We start from the raw sequence: 17,948 nt of genomic DNA on the forward strand, positions 1-17,948 counted from the left end.
CAGGAGGCAGAGCTTGCAGTGAGCTGAGATTGTGCCACTGCACTCCAGCCTGGGCAACAGAGTGAGACTCCATCTCAGAAAAAAGAAAGAAAGAAAGAAAAATTAGAATTCAGTTCTAGAAAATAAAAAATTCAGTTATGTAGAAAATAAAAAAAATTGAAAAAACATTAGGCAAAACTAGAATCTAAGAACAGGTATCCTACAGTTTTGAAACACAATTTTTCTCTCTCCAATTTCCTATTTGTACTAAAGATAAATCATGGTAGGACTGGTTTGCTTTACTAGGCCTAATTATTTGTATACAGTACATCAAGAATAATATTTTTTTATATAGGCTTTTAAATTGGCTTTGATGGAACTTCTTCTACAGGAGGAATCTCAGATAAGACTTTTTAAAGCTGAGCCAGCCACAGATTTGTGTCATCAAATATGTACGAGTTGGGTGAATTTTCTCTCCTCTTGAGGTCCTAAGATAATCCTGGGGCTTCCGGGCCTGTCAGAAAGTGATATTCTTTACTAACACAGGTTAGAAATCCTTGGCCGGGTGCGGTGGCTCATGCCTGTAATCCCAGCACTTTGGGAGGCCGAGGTGGGTGGATCACGAGGTGAGGAGATCGAGACCTTCCTGGCTAACATGGTGAAACCCCATCTCTACTAAAAATACAAAAAAAAATTAGCCGGGTGTTGTGGTGGGTGCCTGTAGTCCCAGCTACTTGGGAGGCTGAGGCAGGAGAATGGCCTGAACCCGGGAGGCAGAGCTTGCAGTGAGCCGAGATCTTGCCACTGCACTCCAGCCTGGGCAACAGAGCGAGACTCCGTCTCAAAAAACAAACAAACAAACAAAAATCCTGTACAGGGACTGTGTACACAAAATATTGTGTCAAGAATCGGTGGGTTCTTGGTCTCACTGACTTCAAAAATGAAGCTGCGGACCCTCGCAGTGAGTGTTACATTTCTTAAAGATGGTGCATCCAGAGTTTCTTCCTTCAGATGTTCAGATGTGTCTGGAGCTTCTTCCTTATGGTGGGTTCATGGTCTCGCTGTCAGGAGTGAAGCTGCAGACCTTCGCAGTGAGTGTTACAGCTCATAACACAGCGTGGACCCAAAGAGTGAGCAGCAGCAAGATTTATTACAAACAGCAAAAGAACAAAGCTTCCACAGTGTGGAAAGGGACCCAAGCAGGTTGCCACTGCTGGCTCCAGGAGCCTGCTTTTTTCCCCTTATCTGGTCCCACCCACATCCTGCTGATTGGTCCATTTTACAGAGAGTTGATTGGTCCACTTTACAGAGAGCTGATTGGTCCGTTTTGACAGAGTGCTGATTGGTGGGCTTACAATCCTTGAGCTAGACACAGAGTCACACAGTGCTAGTTAGCTAGATACAGAGTTAGCTAGATACAGAGTACCAATTGGTGTATTTACAAACCTTGAGCTAGACACAGAGTACTGATCAGTGTATTTACAAACCCTGAGCTAGACACAGAGTGCTGATTGGTGCGTTTACAATCCTTGAGCTAGACATAGAGTCACAGAGTGCTAGTCCTCCAAGTCTCCACTAGGTTAGCTAGATACAGAGTACTGACTGGTGTATCTACAAACCCTGAGCTAGACACAGAGTGCTGATTGGTGCACATATGATCTCCTGGCTAGATATAAAAGTTTTCCAAGTCCCCATCCAGTTCAGGAGCCCAGCTGGCTTCACCCAGTGGATCCTGCAACAGGGCTGCAGGCGGAGCTGCCCGCGAGTCCCAAGCCACGCCTGCACTCCTCAGCCCTTTGGCTGTCAATGGGACTGGGTGCCACGGAGCATGGGGCAGCGCCCGTGGGGGAGGTTCAGGATGCGCAGGAGCCCACTGCAGGGGGAGGAGCTCAGACATGGCGGGCTGCAGGTCCCAAGCCCTGCCCCACAGGGAAGCAGCTAAGGCCCAGGAAGAATTTGAGTGCGGTGCTGGTAGGCTGGCACTGCTGCGGGACCCGGCCCAACCTCCGCAGCTGCTGGCTTGGGTGCTAAGCCCCTCACTGCCCTGGGTCAGCGGTGCTGGCCAGCCACTCTGTGTGCAGGGCCCGCTGAGTCCGCGCCCACGCCCGTGCCCGCTGGAACTCACACTGGCCCATGAGTGCAGTCCCTGTTCCCACCCACGCCTCTCCTTCCACACCTCCCGGCAAGCAGAGGGAGGAGGCTCTGGCCTCAGCCAGCCCAGAGAGGGGCTCCCACGGTGCCGTGGCAGGCTGAAGGGCTCCTCAAGCACCGCCAGAGTGGACTCCGAGGCCAAGGAGGCACTGAGAGTGAGGGCTGCTAGCACATTGTCACCTCTCAATATGAGGCCAGTTTTTCCAGGGGCTTTATTGGCTCCATAAGTCAAGTTTGATTCCTTAAAGGAAAGCACACCATTCCAGTAAAAGCCTTGGTAAAATAACCAGTTTCTCCAATTGTGTCCTGTTAAAATGAAACAGATTCTTACTATACTTATGCAAATAACTGTATTGCCATAAGTTAAAAATACTCACAAATCATTTCCAAATTCTAGAGAAATCAGGTAGAGAGAAAGAAATATGCTCCAAATTTTGTTCATAGGAGTATACTGAATTGTTAAAAGATGTCAATAGCTGAAAAGAAAAGTTTCAAGACACTGAAAAACAAAACAAAGGGTCAGCAAATATTTTAAGCAAGAAGTCAAGAAGATTAGTTCAGTCCATGCAGTTAATTCCTGTTCTGCTTGATATTCATGAACATTTTAGCACTCCATGAGTCCTGAAAGTTTTTCCTCTATTCTGATGTTACAGTCTCCAAAGTTATCAGAAACTTGCATTCAAGAGCACCTGTTAGAGTTTTATATTTGATTATAAAACCATCTTCTAAAGAGGACCAAAACAAGACAACAATTGTCTACAGATGACAAAAGTTTTAGGGCAGCCATAGTCAAAGACACAATTGATGAGGAAATTTGTTACCTCTGTGGCACCCAATAATTTTAACATAACAATTATTATAATTACTGATAATGTACTCTAAGTTATATCAGAATTATAGGAGTTTCCCATAATTTTGGGACAGATACCAATAACATATTTATACAAATAAAGCCCAAAGAAAACCCAACACCATTTCATATTTGACAATGCTTCCTGTATAATTTTTGTACCAAATAAATCAAACTATGCTATTTTTTGGACTTTAGGGAACCCAATATGTTAAAGGACTAATTAGGTCAGAAAAAGACATAATTTATAAGTTGATGTTGGAAATTTTGTCAAATATCAAAGGTTTTAAACACTTGATATCACAAGACAGGACCACAGGTCTTTGTAAAATAAGTCATTTATTTAACCAAAGTGATAACTCAAAGTTTTTTTTTTAAAGGTGAAAACCTTTATTCTTTGAGAGAGACTTAATTTTCCAAATAAGCCTTAATAATAATAGCTACAAGCCAGTTAAATTTGTTTTTCAAAATTTTGTAAACAATCTATAAAATTTTAATCTTGACCGAGCACAATGGGTTACGTCTGTAATCCCAGCACTTTGGGAGGGTGAGGCAGGTGGATCACAAGGTCAGGAGATCGAGACCATCCTGGCTAACACAGTGAAACCTCATCTCTACTAAGAATGCAAAAAATTACCTGGGCATGGTCACGGGCACCTGTAGTCCCAGCTGCTTGGGAGGCTGAGGCAGGAGAATGGTGTGAACCCAGGAGGCAGAGCTTGCAGTGAGCCAAGATCACACCACTGCACTCCAGCCTGGGCAACAGAGTGAGACTCCATCTCAAAAAAAAATTTATTCTTGAACATAAGATATAGCTTCCATAAGCCTTTTAAAATTATTATTATTATTATTATTATTTTGAGACAGAGTCTCGCTCTGTTGCCCAGGCTGTAGTGCAGTGGCGTGATCATGGCTCACTGCAACCTCCACTTCCCACGTTCAAGCGATTCTCCTGCCTCAGCCTCCTGAGTAGCTGGGATTATAGAAGCATGCCACTATGCCTGGCTTATTTTTTTATTTCTAGTGGAGACAGGTTTTTACCATGTTGGTCAGGCTGGTCTCAAACTCCTGACCTCATGATCCACTCTCCTTGTCCTCCCAAAGTGCTGGGATTACAGGCATGAGCCACCATGCCCGGCCCCATAAGCCTTTTGTAATGTTTATTAAGGAGTTGGTTAGTGCTTCAAAAAAACCTTGTTAATCCCACACAGGGGCCCATATGCTGGTCTTGTATCAGTGTATCTTTGAAATTAATAATTAATTTATAGAGAAACTGAACTTTTTTATCTTTTAAAATTGACCCTTACAGTCTTATATGCCCACCTCTTCTGTAATAGTCCCTGGGCCTCAAGGAGTTCAATAGCTTTAATTTATTGCCCTGTGTCTCAGGAATGCAGTTTCTTTTTATTGGCATCTTCTATGCGGCCTGAAATGAGGCTTTGATTGGTGTCAATGTTTAAGATTTAGCAGGACTTGATGTCCCTTTTAGACCTAGGAATCAAAGCCCTGTAACTTAATGTCACAAGGACTTTAAAAGCACATACAGGAAGATACATAGATGTAATAACCTTTATTAAAAAATATTTTTCTCTCAATTCTTTTCCTAAGGAAACCAAAACTTAAATATGACAATTTCATCATATCAAAGTTCTTTTTTTATTTTTTTTTGAGATGGAGTCTCACTCTGTCACCCAAGCTGGAGTGCAGTGACTCGATCTCGGCTCACTGCAAGCTCTGCCTCCTGGGTTCATGCCATTCTCCTGCCTCAGCCTCCCAAGTAGCTGGGACTACAGGTGCCCACCACCACACCTGGCTAATTTTGTTTTTGTATTTTTAGTAGAGACGGGGTTTCACTGTGTTAGCCAGGATGGTCTTGGTCTCCTGACCTTGTGATCCACCTGCCTCGGCCTCCCAAAGTGCTGGGATTACAGGAGTGAGCCACCACGCCTGGCACCAAAGTTTTTTTTTTTTAAACATAAATCCTCTTACTGTGACTTGCACCAACTGTTCATGACATGCTTGGACTTTCTGGTTTGTCTGAACATTCCTCCTTCTTAAACAACCAGTCATTTTATTTTAGGACTAAATTTACCATACAAGATTGTTTTTCATATAAAATTATTTCTCTTAAAGCTTTCTTACCACAAAATAGTTCTTTATTTTTATAACTTTCTTTATATTTCTTTTTTTTTTTTTGGTTCCTTTTGCTTTATACATAACCTTTAAATAAGCTTTGAATGAGACAAAACTTGTTCACATTTTTTTTAAAAGACACACTTTTTTTTTTGCAACAATGTTTTCCTACAGTATATATTTATTGAGAAATACCCAAATAATGAAATATCTGTTATTTAATTCAGTATAGCTTTATATTCCAAATTATGACTGGTTTGGCTACAAGTATTTATCCCATTACATTTACATAATTACTTAATTTTAATTGTTTATGTAGATTATTTATGAAAACTGTGATGGTCATGATTCAAAGTTATGAAACCACCATTGCAAAATTATAACTGAGACAGTGAAAAAAGATTTGACCTAACTGACTCTATCTTGCTCTTAACCTTCAAGCTTTCCTTGTTCATTCTTGGGCATCGGCTGAACTAACTTTGGGAGGAACTTAGTTTATAGCTTTGAAACAAAGATGGTAACAGTCCTTTCCCAAAACAAACCTCCTTGTTGCCTGTGGACTAGATTGCCTAAAGCCACAAGATTGGAAGTTATGGTAATCTTACTAAATTTAAGATGCAGCTATATTCATTAAACCTATACTGATGTCTTATTTATTAAAAATTACACAACCAATCAAGATCATCCTGGTTAACACAGTGAAAACCCATCTCTACTAAAAATACAAAAAATTAGCCAGGTGTGGTGGTGGGCACCTGTAGTCCCAGCTACTTGGGAGGCTGAGGCAGAATTGCTTGAACCCAGGAGGCAGAAGTTGCAGTGAGCCAAGATCACACCACTGCACTCCAGCCTGGGCAACAGAGTGAGACTCCATCTCAAAAAAAAAAAAAAAAAAAAGACATTACACAAGCAAAGATCATTCTCTTTTGGGCCAGGTTTATAGTTTTGTAACCCCTATGCCACATTTTTGACACCTTACAGTATTTCGCTGGGATAAGTATGAAACTGCTTGATTAATAAATGCAAACAAAAATGTATGCTGGCAATTCTTAAGACATTTCTTTTTTTTTTTTTTTTTTTTTGAGACGGAGTCTGGCTCTGTCGCCAAGGCTGGAGTGCAGTGGCTGGATCTCAGCTCACTGCAAGCTCCGCCTCTCGGGTTTACACCATTCTTCTGCCTCAGCCTCCAGAGTAGCTGGGACCACAGGTGCCCGCCACCTGGCCCGGCTAGTTTTTTGTATTTTTTAGTAGAGACGGGGTTTCACCATGTTAGCCAGGATAGTCTCAATCTCCTGACCTAGTGATCTGCCGGTCTCAGCCTCCTAAAGTGCTGGGATTACAGGCTTGAGCCACCGTGCCCGGCCAAGACATTTCTAATATTACTTTACCAATAATTTTACAGCTAGCTTATTTATTAAATATTTTAATTAAGTTATATGAACTTGTATAACGTTTTCTTTCTTAGTATCTGATTTAAGTGCTTTTATTTTTTGTAAGCCAATTAGAACTCTTTTATATATTTTTAGTAGTGAAACATTGTGTACACAACACATAAATACATAGGTTAGGTATGTTAATGTTTTTATAGATTCATAAAAACCTTTTTTTCCTATATTAGACTTTTAGATTCTTGATAACCTGTTTTACAACCCTGGGCAATTGTCAGCTAAATAGCCTTAAATATGCATATTAAAGGAAGCAACTCAGGTGAAAGTCAAATAGCAACATTTACTTTATAAAATACAAAGAGAAAAAGGTTGGATTATAGGAATTATAAAGTCCTTTAAAATATATACAAACACACACACAAAAATCCTATAGCTTTTACTTCAGAACTTTTAGCCATGAGATAAATACAAATTTACCGGCTTGCAAAAAAATAAAAAACTTGTTGGATCTAAACAGTGGTTTTTATCTTAATAGAAAAATAACAGCAGATTTAGAGCGGCAGAAAAGAAGAAATAGAGAAAAGGGGAACTTACGAACGCTCTAGTTTGCAGGTCTACTTTAGGGCTATTTTTCCTTAATGTAAATGTGCACAAAGACCATATTATTTCCATAAACTTTGGCAAGCAGAGGTGCCATTAAATCTACAGAGTGCTCAAAAGGAGGTCCTTCTCCTTGTTTTTTCCTCACTTGTTTCTTGCTTTTTTTCTTAAAAGGAGGAACTGAGCTGTGGTCAAGGTTTCTGTGTGGTGGATTGACATGTGCTGCTTGTGGGCAGGACTCTACACTGTGTCACCACTGAGTTGTTTCCACCCTTTTATGTGCCTCAGTTTCTCTCTCCAAAGGTCTGTGACCTCAGAGAGGGCTCAAAATGCCAAGTGATCAGCCTTCATATGTGTTTCCTGGATGAGTCATTTTTAAAATTAAGTTTTTGGAGGGATTTCCCTGCAGGGCCACTGCATGTCATGGGGGATCAACCCCTCAGACACTCCCATGAGGCCCAGGGGTGCCTTTTGGCTGGGAGGGGCAAAAATGCCCTTCCTTTTCACAGCTGAGAAAACTCAGTTTCATTAACATATGGCAACAACAATTCAGTTCCTCATGCAAAGTTACACAGAAAAACCAAATTAAGATTAAATTTGGGAGAAAAAGCAATAGATGACCCTTTAGAACACATCTCTGAACTAGAATTAGGATCCTTAAACAACTTCAGAAGGGAACAAACAACAAAGAAACCCAACAATTGATCACTGAGTGCTCTAATCGTAAGGAGAAATTAAGACTAGCTGGTTGTTATCTTAACTTTGGCCAAGACAAACCCCAATTCAGTTACTTACCTAGGGATGGGTCTCAGGCTGAAGACTACTCTCTACCATCCGAGAAGCAGAAAAAACAAACTCATCTTCCCTGTTGGAAGTGAGCTCAAACTCCACAAAGGAGTTACCTGCCTTTCATCATTATGGAAGCAGGAAAAACTTGCCTTACTTGTGTTGGAAGCAAGTAAACCTCCAAGGAAAAGAGGAGTTGTACAGCAAAATACACTTTAGATCCTGACCAAATTTTGGGAGATCAGGGCTTCTCTGGAGGGGGTGCTCTCAGACTTCAGCAAACTGTCTTTTTGGTTTGAGCCATAATGTTAGCTCATGCTGGTACCAAGCACCAATAGGAGATTTGTCAAAAGTCAGGGGCATCTCCATTCACAATCCCCCCGTGGCTACCAAAATGTGAACCCTGAAAATCTGAGACATGTCTCAGTTATTTTAGAAAGTTTATTTTGCTAAGGTTGAGGATGAGCCCATGACATAGTCTTGAAGTCTTAACAACATGTGCCCAAGGTGGTCAGGGCAAAGCTTGGTTTTATACATTTTAGGGAGACATGGGACATCAATGTATGTAAGAAGTATATTAGTTCCCTCCCAAAGGTAGGGAGGGTTCAAAGCAAGGAACCCCCAATGCTGGGGGCTTCCAGGTCACAGGTAGGTGACAGACAAATGGTTGCATTCTTTTGAGTTTCTGATAAGTCTTTCCAAAGGAGCTAATCAGAATATGCATCTACCTCTGTGAGCAGAAGGATGACTTTGAATAGAATGGGAGGCCGATTTGTCCTGAAGAGTTCCCAGTTTGAAGGGGCCCAAGATATTTTCCTTTCACAGGGGGTACCCATTTGTTGATTCTCCTTTCTTCTGTGGACATCTTGTGATTTCCTCTCTTTCCATCTATGGGACACGCCAGTCTTTTTGGTCTTCAGGTGTAAGCACTCAGCTGGGAAACTGAGATCCTAGAAAACACAGCTGGACAGAAATACAGGTCATTGCATTTGTAGCTAGTGAGACTTTTCTTTCTTCTAGCTGCCTCTGGTTTGATTGTGGATCTTGAGAGGATTGCTTTTCACCTCTTTGGAGATTTCTAGTTCAACCTTCCTTGGTTAAGTCACAACATTAGGTAAGGTTTATTGGTTTTGATGAGTTACTAGAAAAGTTACCTTTAAAAAAAAAAAGCTGGTTACAGTGTTTATAAAAGATAATTTCACAAGTAAAGTAGGCTAGCTGCTTTTTCAGAGTCATATATCCTGAGTCAAGGCATAGGGCACGCTTTTGTTGCCTTATTCATTAAGGGGATCCACCCTGAAGTCAACAATCTAATCAAGAAACAGGTTAAGTTGAAAAGACCATCTCTCTAACCATACTGGTCTCCAAAACATGACTGCTGGAGTTTACCTAGTTATTTTGAAACTCTTTGTAAAATAAATTTACATCTATAAAGAAAATTTCTATTTGTAAAGGCATCTTTCTCCTGCATTCAAACCACTAGAAACTTTTAAGATAGAAAAGACATTTGCTTAATATTTACATAGCAAGCCTTACCTATGTTTAAGATACTTTCCCTGTCAATCTTGTTTTGACAGAGCCTTTACCTGTGTTGTTCTTGTCTCACGAATAACACTGCTTAGATTTAGGTTGTGTGCCTTTGGGATGTAAATTTTCACTTAAGGAACCATCCTATTAGAAGTGCAAATTTAGGATTGCCTAGCTAACAATTGTTTAGGGCTTGGCAGTTTAAATTGGGGAGAGAAATCATTTGAAAACGGGAAAATGAGAAACCTAATAAAGCTATAAAATCTCCTGTCTGTGAGTCTGTATGTCTATATGTGTCATGTGTATGTTATATTTTACCACCAAAATATATGAAAGAACTCTAATTAATTGGCTTAAAGAAAAAGTAGGTGCTTAAACTAAACATCTTATCAGAAAAATAGAAAGTAACTCAAATGCCTCTTAGTATACATGACTTGAGTATGTTTTTGGTAAATAAGATGTTTTGTTTTCTACAGTCAATTTTTTTGGGGGCTATTTATAGCTTATGAAAATTGAATAAAGCATATTTTTGTGAGCAAAATTGAAACATTTATATTTCTCTTTATCTGGTTTTTCCAGAATTTGGAAACTATCTAAGTATTTTTAATTTATAACGACGTAGTTATTTGCCTAAGTTCATCAATAATGTTTTCTTTTATAAGAGGACACATTGGAGACACTGATAATTTTACCAAAGCTTGGACTGGAAAGGCATATTTTCAGATATGACTAGATTGCTTTAAGGAGTGGAGGTTGGTTTTACCAAACTGATAAAAGGGCCCTTGGAAAGACTGGCCCAATACTTTGTCTGTACATTTTCCTTACAAAGTTTGTGACCTTATGGTAAGTAAAAATGCCACCTTCTGACAGGTCCATGAACCTCAGAATACTTCGGGACATTGAGAAGAGTTTACCCAATTCATACAGGCATTGCAGGCACAGTCCGATGGTGAATCCTTGGCTTGGCCTTCTAGCCCCAAGAGGCTTTTAAAAGTCTAATCTGATATTCCTTATGAAAAAGTACCAGCAAAGCCAACTTACGAGAACCTTTATGGCGGATCACTATTCTTGCTGTACTTTATGCAAATAATAAGACAAGTATAGTAAGACTATAAAACTTATTTTACAAATAACTTGGTACTACTAAAATTTATCTTTGGTAGAAACGGAGAACTTGGGAGAGCAAAATTATGTTTCAGAAGAAAATTGTAGAACACCTGTTTTGAGATTCTAGCCCTAATCATTATTTTTGTAGAGATGGGGTCTCACTATATTGCTAAGACTGGTTATGAACTCCTGGTCTCAAGCAGTCCTTTCACCTTGGCCTCTCAATATAGTGGGGTTATAGGCATGAACCACCACACCAAGCCTGCCACTTCTTTTCCTTTCTTTCTTTCTTCCTTCCTTCCTTCCTCTCTCTTTCTTTCTTTCTCTTTCTTTCTTTCTTTCTTTTTCTTTCTTTCTTTCTTTCTTTCTTTCTTTCTTTCTTTCTTTCTTTCTTTCTTTCTTTCTTTCTTTCTTTCTTTCTGTCTCTCTCTCTCTCTCTCTCTCTCTCTCTCTTCCTGTCTCTCTGTCTCTCTGTCTCTCTTTCTTTCTTTCTTTCGGAGACGGAGTCTCACTGTGTCGCCAGGCTGGAGTGCAGTGGTACAATCTCTGCTCACTGCAACCTCAGTCTCCTGGGTTCAAGCTATTCTGCCTCAGCCTCACAAGTAGCTGGGACTATAGGCATGCGCCATCACGCCCAGCTAATTTTTGTATTTTTAGTAAAGATGGGGTTTCACCATGTTGGCTAGAATGGTCTCAATCTCTTGACTTTATGATCTGCCCACCTAGCCTCCCAAAGTGCTGGGATTACATGTGTGATTCACTGCGCCTGGCCGCCTGCCACTTCTTTAAAAAAAATCCAGTTGTAAGGACTACTAATCAGAATGTAAATTAAGGGCAACTTGAATCTATGCTCCTGGGTGACCATCTTTAATCCTTTTTGTGAGACAACGTCTTACTCTGTCACGCAGGCTGGAGTGCAGTGGTATGACCTGCCTCCCAGGCTTAAGTGATCCTCCCACCTCAGTCTTCCAAATGTCTCTGGCCACAGGCCTGAGCCACTATGCCAGGATAATTATTGTATTCTCTGTTGAGACAGGGTCTTGCTATGTTGCCCAGACTGGTTTTGAACTCCTGAGCTCAGGAAATCCACTCACCTTGGCCTTTCAAAGTGCTGGGATTATACGCATGAGGTACCATGCTTGGCTGATCCTTAATCTTTATACTTGAATAAGTTCTCTTTTAACTAGACTCTGAACTTTTTGATTATTTCAGTTTGACCCTATACTCTGATGTATGTAATAAAGGGTTTGAAGTTATTTGTTTGAAAGATGTATCTTACTATGTAAGGCTTCACTGCAAGTAGTAGTATATTAGTGAATACATGTATGTGTAAAGTAAAGATTTTATAGACACATTTAATAAATCTAACAATATTACTTATTAGCTGTATTGTTAACAGTGTTAATTCACTCATTGTAAATGGTTACCAAGTTATAATATCTGTAGTGATATCCAAAACATACTTCAAAGATATTTTGTAGCATGAGGCTTACAGGCTTTGTAACCACCATTTTCAGCAAACTAACACAAGAACAGAAAACCAAACACTGCATGCTCTCACTCATAAGTGGGAGTTGAACAATGAGAACACATAGACCCAGGGAGGGGAACACCACACACCAGGGCTGTCGATGGGTGGGGGCCAAGGCGAGGGATAGCATTAGGAGAAACACCTAATGTAGATGACAGGTTGATGGGTGCAGCAAACCACCATGGCACGTGTATACCTATGTAACAAACCTGCACGTTCTGCACATGTATCCCAGAACTTAAAGTATAATAATAATAAAAAAGTGTTACTTCAATGAATCAATGTAATATATGAAGTGTGACTACACCTATGTTTAAAAGATAATTTTAAGAATGTTACTTATGAGTTGCATTAATAAATAGTATTAATTCAATCAATAAAAGTGTTTACCAATGTCTAAAGTATGTATGTGTTTAAACATACTTCCTTAATAAAAACTTTTTCTTATATATGTTACTTCTTTGTTGTGAAGAGGGTTATGTCAGTTATGCATATTATGTATGAAGTGTTTGTAGATACATTTAAAATGATTCTAATAATTTTCTTAAAACTGATGCTAACAATGTGAATTCAGTGAGTATAAGTGGCAAGCAGACCATAATATATGTAATAAAGTGTTTAAAGATACTCCTTTAAAATATTTTTAAAAACCATCTGCCCGCCTCGACTTCCCAAAGTGCTGGGATGATAGGCGTGAGCCACCACCTCCAGCCTATTTCTTTTTAAGAGTATTCATTGTTGCATACATAAATGCTACTGATTTTTATATGTTGATTTTGTATCCCTAACTTTACTGATTCATTTGTCAGTTCTAACCAATTTTTTTGTAGAATATTTAGGGTTTTCTAAATACAAGATCATGTTGTTTGAGAACGAGGATAATTTGACTTCTTGCTTTCCAATTTACATGCCCTTTATTTCTCTTTCTTTTGCTCGATTGGTCTGATAGGACATCTAATATTATATTGAATAAAAGTGGTGAAAGTGGGTATCCTTGTTTTGTTCCGAAACTTAGAGAAAACAGTTCCAATTCTTTCCAGTTTGCAGTTAGATGTGGGTTTGTCATATTTAGTCTTTTATTTCATTGAAGTACATTTCTTCTCTACACAGTTTGTTGAATGTTTTACTATAAAGTTGGATTTTAATTATACTGTATTTACTGTACACTCTATTTATTTTACTATGAAGTCGAATGCTTTTTAAACATCAATTAAAATAATAATATGGTTTTGGTTTTGGTTCTGTTAATGTGATATATGAGATTTTATTTTTTTTTTTTTTTTTTTTTTTTTTTTTTGAGACGGAGTCTCGCTCTGTCGCCCAGGCTGGAGTGCAGTGGCCGGATCTCAGCTCACTGCAAGCTCCGCCTCCCGGGTTCACGCCATTCTCCTGCCTCAGCCTCCCGAGTAGCTGGGACTACAGGCGCCCGCCACCTCGCCCGGCTAGTTTTTTGTATTTTTTAGTAGAGACGGGGTTTCACCGTGTTAGCCAGGATGGTCTCGATCTCCTGACCTCGTGATCCGCCCGTCTCGGCCTCCCAAAGTGCTGGGATTACAGGCTTGAGCCACCGCGCCCGGCCGAGATTTTATTGATTCATGTATGTTGAATCATGCTTGCATCCTGGGATGAATCCTATTTAATCATGGTGAATGATCTTTTCAATATGGATTGAGTGAGGATTTTCTAGTATTTTGTTGAGCACATTTTTGTCTATGTTCGTTGAAGATATTGTCCTGCCTGTAGTTTGCTATTGTTATATCCTTATCTGGGTTTAGTATCAGGCAAATGCTATCTCACAGAATGTGTTTGGAAGTATTCCCTCCTTTTTAATTTTTTTTTTTTTTTTTTTTTTTTTTTTTTTTTGAGACGGAGTCTTGCTCTGTTGCTCAGGCTGGAGTGCAGTGGTGTGATCTCAGCTCACTGCAAGCTCCAGCCCCTGGGTTCATGCCATTCTCCTGCCTCAGACTCCCAAGTAGCTGGGACTACAGGCCACCACTCCTGGCTAATTTTTTGTATTTTTTTTTTTTTTTAGTAGAGACGGGATTTCACTGTGTTAGCCAGGATGGTCTTGATCTCCTGACCTCATGATCCACCTGCCTCGGCCTCCCCAAGTGCCAGGATTACAGGCGTAAGCCACCGTGCTCGGCCTCTTTTTAATTTTTTTTTTTTAAAGAATTTGAATAGAATTGGTATCAGTTCCTTTTTAAGTGTTTGGTAGAATTCATCATTGAAGCCAGATCCTTGGCTTTTTGCTGATGGGGGACTTGTTATAATGCCTTAAATCTCATTACTCTGACTGGTTTTTTTCATATTTTCTATTTCTTCATGGATCAGTCTTGGTAGGTTGTTTGTGTGCAGGAATTTACGCACTTCTTCCAGGTCTTCCAGTTTGTGGCTATACAGTTGTTCAGAATAGTTTTTAATAATTATTTGCATTTTTGTGATATCAGTTGTTATGTCTCCTTTTTCATTTCTGATTTTATTTCTTTGGGTCTTCTATCCTTTTTTAGTCTAGCTAAAGATTTGTCTCTTTTATCTGTTCAAATCCTCAACTTTTTGTTTGGTTGGTCATTTGTATACCTTCTTAGTCTCAATTTTACTGATTTTTCCTCTCATCTTTATTATTTCTCTGCTTCTACCAAATTTGGATTTAGTTTGTTTTTGCTTTTCTAGTTACTTTAGTATATTGTTATGTTGTTTATATAAAACTTTTCTGTTTTTTTAAATGTAAGCACTTATTGCAATAAACTTCCCTCTCATCACTGCTTTTGTTGTATTCTTCAGTTTTTTTGTATATTGCATTTCTATTTTTGTTTCCAAACATTTTAAAATTTTCTTCTTCTTTACTGAACCACTGAATATTCAGAAGCATGTTCTTTAATTTCCATGTGTTTGTGTAGTTTCCAAGGTTCCTCGTTATTGTTGTCAAGTTTTTTTCTTTTGTGGTTAAAAAAAAAGATACAATTTTGACTTTTTTTGCATTTGTTGAGGATTATTTTGTAGCCTAACATATAGGCCTGGAGAATGTTTCACATGTTGATGAGAATTATATGTACTCTGAAGCTACTGACTGACATGTTCTATAAATGTCAGGCTCATTTGGTCAAGTGTGTAGCTTAACTCCAATTTTGTGGTTGTTGTTGATTTACTGTCAGAATGAGCTGTTCTTTCCTCAGAGTGTTGAAGTACCCTACTATTAATATATTGCAGTTTTCTCTCTGTTTAGATCTATTAATGTTTGCTTTATGTACTCGGGTGCTCTTGAGTATATATTTATAATTGTTATATTTTCTTGCTAGATTGACTCCATTTTTTAGACAGGGAAAAATTTTTTTTTTTTTTTGAGACGGAGTCTCGCTCTGTCGCCCAGCCCAGGCTGGAGTGCAGTGGCGCCATCTCGGCTCACTGCAAGCTCCGCCTCCCGGGTTCACGCCATTCTCCTGCCTCAGCCTCCCGAGTAGCTGGGACTACAGGCGCCCACAACCACGCCCGGCTAATTTTTTGTAATTTTTAGTAGAGACGGGGTTTCACCGTGGTCTCGATCTCCTGACCTTGTGATCCGCCCGCCTCGGCCTCCCAAAGTGCTGGGATTACAGGCGTGAGCCACCGCGCCCGGCCAAAAATTTTTTTTAATTACAAACTCAATTCATTTGGTGTATTTCAAAGGTGCAATACTTTTCTTCATTTATCAGTGAGAGAAGTTAGAAATTAACTTCCCCAAAAAATCAGCAAATGGCAAACAAATGTCCTTGAAAGTCACAATCACATATAGTGTGTCCTAGAAAAGAGAAGGGGCAAGACAAGCTCCACCCACTTTCATGAGTTTCATCCAATACTGGATCTACTGCAGGGTGGGGAGAAAAGGCAGCTTTCAAAAAGCCACATGTTACTAAATGAGGCATTTACTCTACTCCTTCCTAAGAGCACCAGATGAGGAACATGTTTTCTAAACTAGATCTAGGAAGTGGAAGGTGGAATCAATCCATCCTCCTCCCCTTAAGGGCTATCCACTGGTTAATGAATTTAAAAAAACAAGACTAAAAACAAACCCCACACACAATCCTCGAAAAAAAGAGGAGAAAAAAAAAAAACTCAAAACACTAAGATGTCCTAGATTACTCTCCAGAGTGGAACCAGGGAGCAGCTTCAACAATTCGTTAGTCTGTATACCTTGCTTTTAAACAAACAAAAAATTATTTTTTCAAGCTACAAAACAAAAACTAGTACCAATCACTTTTCTGACAATACACAATTACTCAAAGTCACCTAGTCCTGGGAGGGGGAAGGGGCCATACCTATGGCCTTATCTCACGTGAGTGTATGTGGGTAGGTGCAGGGCATTTGCCATTATTGCAAAAATGAACTTTAATTTTTAATCTTTAGTTTGATTTAAACACTGCTTTTAGTATGATGCCAGCACCAGCTGGGCAGAAAGGGCTCTGGAGAGATGTTCATAGCAGCACACACCTGCGGCTCTTCTTTGGTTCTGGAGGCTCCAGGGCAGCCAATATTGCTTTGTCAAACACATTCTTTAGGCCTTTCTGTGTGAGTGCGGAACACTCCACATACCTTACAGCCTTCAGGTCACGGACCAGCTTTTCAGCAGTCTCTGGAGTGACAGGCTTCTGTTTGTTCTTGGAAAGTTTCTCAATAGTAGGGGGGTCATCTCTGAGGCCAATTTGGATCCCAACAAGCAAAAAAGGAGTCTTTGGACAGTGGCGAGTTATCTCAGGCACCCACTTTTCTTTCGCATTTTCAAATGAAGGTGGAGAGACCACTGAAAAACAGACTAGAAATACATCTGTCTGTGGATAACTCAGTAGTAGTAATCTGTCATAATGCTCTTGCTCTGCAGTATCAAAAAGCCCAAGAGTATATGGGTCTCCACCAATCATAACTGACTGCATAATTTTCAAAAACAGTCAGCACATGTTCCGATGGAAATTTGTTTGTTGTGTAGGATATCAGGAGACTTGTTTTACCAACAGCATCATCGTCCACAACAACACACTTAATTGTCTGTATTGCTGAAATAGTTTTGTATCCACCTTAAATACTTAAAATATGATGTTGACCTCAGCTTCTCCACTGGGGTGTTCGAAATTGACCCCTTTATCATTACATAGTGACCTTCTTTATCTTTTTACATTTTACTTGTGGTCTATTTTATATGATATAAGTATTGCCACTCCTGCTCTTTTTTGGTTTCCATTCGCATGGAATTTTTTCTCATCCTGTCGTTTTCAGTTTCTACGTGTCTTTACTGATGAAATGGGTTCATTGTAGGCAGTGTGTATATGAATCTTGTTTCTTTATTCATTCATCCACTCAGTGTCTTTCAATTGAAGAAATGAGTTCATTCTTTTGATAAATAAGTACTGATAAATAAGTACTATTGTCATTTTGTGACTTGTATCTTTGTTGTTTTGTAACTCCTCTCTTTCTCACTGTCTCTTCTTTGTGGTTAACTTTCTATGGTACTGTGTTTTAATTTGTTGCTTTTTATTTTCAGTGTATTTATTAGAACATTTTGTTTTGTGATTATGAAGATTACAAAAATATCTTAAAGTGATGACTTTAATCACAAAATAATATAAACAAAGAAAAAAACTAAGAAAGCTCTACACTTCCCCACATTTTGAATTTTATTATGTCACTTTACGTATCTTTGTATTTCTTCTCTCTTAACAGGTTCTGTAGATACTTTTGTTTTTGATAGATTTGTCTTTTAGTCATCATACTAAAATGATAAGTGGACTGCATACTACAGTTACAATTACAAAATTTTGAGTTTGTCTGTGGGCTTATTATTACCACTGGATTTTATAACTTTAGATGTTTTCTTTTTTGCACATTTGTGTTTTTCTCTTTCAGACTGAAGAAGTTTCTTTGGCAT

At 39.2% G+C, this 17,948-nt stretch overlaps 1 pseudogene; it reads right to left on the reverse strand.

Annotated features, from left to right (window-relative positions):
• Positions 1-16,363: 16,363 nt before the first annotated feature.
• LOC126950893 (cell division control protein 42 homolog) lies at positions 16,364-17,948 on the reverse strand (annotated as a pseudogene).

The sequence above is a fragment of the Macaca thibetana genome, chromosome 3 (genome assembly GCF_024542745.1).
Source record: "Macaca thibetana thibetana isolate TM-01 chromosome 3, ASM2454274v1, whole genome shotgun sequence".
In the NCBI taxonomy this organism is placed as follows: Eukaryota; Metazoa; Chordata; class Mammalia; order Primates; family Cercopithecidae; genus Macaca; species Macaca thibetana.